The sequence below is a fragment of the Tamandua tetradactyla genome, chromosome 12 (assembly GCF_023851605.1).
Source record: "Tamandua tetradactyla isolate mTamTet1 chromosome 12, mTamTet1.pri, whole genome shotgun sequence".
NCBI lineage: Eukaryota > Metazoa > Chordata > Mammalia > Pilosa > Myrmecophagidae > Tamandua > Tamandua tetradactyla.
In genome coordinates this window covers 24,980,393-24,983,471 of record NC_135338.1, presented here as the reverse complement: position 1 = coordinate 24,983,471, position 3,079 = coordinate 24,980,393, and the positions used below count along the sequence as shown (strand labels likewise).

Genomic DNA, 3,079 nt, shown 5'->3' with positions numbered 1-3,079 from the left:
CCAAGAAGCCTCTTTGTTGCCCAGATGTAGCCTCTCTCTTTCTAGACCCAACTCTTCAAGGAAAGTCATTGCCCTCCCCTCTGTGTGGGACATGACATTCAGGGGTGATGGTCTCTCTGGCAGTATGGCGTATGACTCCTGAGAATGAGTCTTGTCCTGGCACCGGGGGATTGACAATGCCTTCAGGACCAAGGGGAAAAGAGACATTAAAAGATGCCCAATAAAATAAGGCGTCCGTGGCCAAGAGAAACCAGGTGGAGTCAAGAGGCTACTCTTTTTTTTTTTTTTTAAATATTTAGTAATTTTACTCAAATGATGGAAGCTTAAATGATACAGAACTGAAAATATTAGAAATCTATATAACATAAAAAATGAACATAAATTAGCCAACTTCATGGATATTTCCAGTTAAGCATTCGTACAAATATGTATTCACCTTTTAAAATTTTATATAGGCATAACACATACATACATACATGCCATATGATTCTGGCAAAAAAAAAAATCAGAGATACTAAAATATTCTTAAGTTTTAAAATGGTGTGGAATAGGTTTCAAACATCAACATTCTACATGAAAGTAAGCCCCTGATTTAATTCTATGATTTTACCATGCCAGAAACATGGTTGGCTTTAAAATTTTTAACAGATATTGGTATCACAACACATTGGCTTATTAATAATTAAGGCATTTTGCAAACATAGTATATCTCAGTGTGAACAAAAAATGTTTAACATTGCTTATTTGCTATGTTTCAATATTTCAGTGTTCTCAACATAAGAAAATAGCTGTACACATTAAGTGTTTTCTTATAAAATACAATCTTACAAAATTAATGATGATTGGTCTTTGCGGTTCCTAGCGAAGTCCTGTTTTATTTTTCACATAGAATAAATTATATTCTTATGTAATATGCAGGATTGCATTAAAACCCAGTAGTTCTTAATGTCACCAAATAACCATATAAATCCCAAATGCAGCAAAGGTGAACAATCTTCTTAGTGCACTTTCACCTCATTGAAGTTGAAGCTGCTCCTTTTGGATATTTTCCACTTCAATGTGAAGTAGATTGTTAAGAGGTTCATTAGTGGTTTCATTATGTGGCTTTTTAAAAGAAAAAAATGTTTTGACTTGATTTCTTTACAGTTCACAGTTCTCAGATGAGACTTTTTTTTGGAAATCAGATAGTCCAGGGATATTTTGAATAACCAAGCAGTCTTTAGTAGATGAAACTTCTCAATGCAATTGTAATAAATACGCATCTATATCCTTAGCAATACTGCCAGTATATCCTGGAACCAAAGATGGTTTTCCTGTTCCCATAATCCACTTAATTGTTGTTTTAAAATCTGAATATTTCCATCGTTTATAATTTCTGTTTTGGATGATAGTTCTGACCACCACCTTTTAATGACTGCTTGAAGCCAGTTTAAACCAACTATTACATATTCTTCAAATCTGCTTTTAAGTAGTGACTTTACTAGAGGCAACAAATCTACACAGCAGCCAAGTGAGATGTATTGTTTCTCTTCCTGTAAACTATTGGTGAGCACAGGAAGGCAATCCACAACAACTCCAAGATCTTCTATCCTCACCAAATAGGCCACAAGTTCACTTATACTTCTCTTTCTCCAGAAAGTTAAAGCTACATTCAATCTCAAATTCCGGCTGAACAAAACTTGTGCCATTGTTTCATGGTCCTGAGAAACCTCAGTAAAAAACGCACTATATTTTGATGATGGGCTTTCTGTCTGTGAAGAACCAGAATCACTGGAGTTAACCAAATATGTTCGACTATCAAGGCGTAATTTTTCAGGCATGTGGCCAGTACAAGCCACTTCATTTTCTTTATTTGCCATGTCACAGCCCCCACTTCTAAGGGACTGTTTTTTTCTGTAACAAGGACTTGGGAAAGGATGATGAATTTTCTTTCTGCAATAGATCACCCTATGTAGTTTATCTGGGCTTTTCACAGCTTGTCCAACTGTTCTATTTATGTAAGCAGCCAACTGTTTTGGAGATTTCTTAACCTCCTTCATGTTCTTATTAGTGAAATTAGAGATCCTTTTTCTAGGAAGATCAATGGAATGATCCTCAATATTATTACAAAAGTTCCGTTTTTTAACATTGTGGGTTTCAGATGCCATAATCTCTTAAATTCCGGCGCCTCATGGTACCATGGCGCCTCAGTTCAGCTGATGATGAACCGCGCCCGCCTGCCTAAAGCGTCCCTCGGATCCAGGCCGGGCCCCACTCTGGGCCATTCAAACGCGGCCGCACGGGCCGCCCGCCGGGATCAAGAGGCTACTCTTACGCAAGCTTCAATTAGATAGTGCTGATTACCATAGTTTGCTGAACCCCAACCAGCATCACACCTGTTGATTCTTTGATGACTAGGGATTGAACTGAGACTCTATAAAGGTTTCATGCACTAAATTTGCTTTCCTAGAACCTATACTTTATCCTAGGTCAGATAAATACTGAAACCCAGAGGAACCAGCCTCTCCAAGATTATCAATTAATTATATCCCCCTATCCGTTTCAGGTTGACACCACCTTGTCAACATGAAAAAGTCAGAATGGGTGTTGCTCAGGGTTCCCTATAGACTGGGAGAAGATCAGGGAAGAAGGAGGAGGTATGACAGAGAGAATGGAATTTAACAAACAAGTATGACTGCTGAGTCACTATATTAATATTCCATCTAGCCTTCAGTGTTTAGGAGCAGCCAGAAGGAAAAATCGGAGATGGTGTCATAGTAGCCCATGATAAACTCTGGGATCTGTTCTATAACTGTTTGTCGAAGTGTGCTTTGAAAAGTATTTCTTTTTTCTTTCTTTGCTTTGTATGTATGTTATATTTCACTATAATAATGTAAAAAAAAAGAGAGAGAAAGAAAGAATGGGATGAGGAGGAGCATAGGATGCAGATTAGAACGAGAGGCAGGGTTGGAGGCTGATGGGGAGGAGAGATGGAGGGGAGAGCTCTTTGGAAAGGAGAGTTATGGCGTCAGCCCAGCACGCCCCAGAGAATTTGCATGTTTGGGACCAGGTTGGGGAAGGTTGTAGGCAGAGCCAGGGC

At 38.5% G+C, this 3,079-nt stretch overlaps 1 pseudogene; it reads right to left on the bottom strand.

The window, feature by feature from the left end:
• Nucleotides 1-1,262: 1,262 nt before the first annotated feature.
• Nucleotides 1,263-2,149, bottom strand: LOC143651274 (KATNB1-like protein 1 pseudogene; annotated as a pseudogene).
• Between the last annotated feature and the right edge of the window lie 930 nt (nucleotides 2,150-3,079).